The following is a 498-nucleotide window of genomic DNA, read 5'->3' on the forward strand; positions in this document are numbered from 1 at the left end:
GCCCAAAGCATCTTCAGTAACTGCCATTAATCACATTTCTCTTTTCCTAAACATTTAACATACTCGGTTTTGACTGAGAACAGCAGTGTTCAATTTGGTGCCAGAGCTGGAGCATTTGGTACTGTTGGTGAAAGGGGGTTGGTAGGGCACTGTGCTGAACCTTTTGGCCCGGAACTGTCCTTGGCCTGAACCCCCTCAGCCTGCCTCCTGCGCTAGCCGAAGTCGCTGTATTTGCTCTCGGGCGAGCCCTGACCGGAGGCCCTGGCGCGGGTCGGAATGGAGGTTAGGGGGCGGTTTTTTATCTCCCCGGCGTCACCCTTCGCCGAAGGAAACGGAGGGACGAGAGCTCCCCACACCCACCGGCATTACGATTCCGCGGGCTGTACTCCCGGTGCGGAGCCCGGTGCCCCGGCTCCGGCCCCTTTCGGGGGGCCGCCCCCCTCGCCTGCGCTGGGCCGCCAGGCGGCGCCCGGGCCGGCGTCTCCTTGGTAGCGGCGG

This window comes from Dryobates pubescens, chromosome 17 (assembly GCF_014839835.1).
Source record: "Dryobates pubescens isolate bDryPub1 chromosome 17, bDryPub1.pri, whole genome shotgun sequence".
In the NCBI taxonomy this organism is placed as follows: domain Eukaryota; kingdom Metazoa; phylum Chordata; class Aves; order Piciformes; family Picidae; genus Dryobates; species Dryobates pubescens.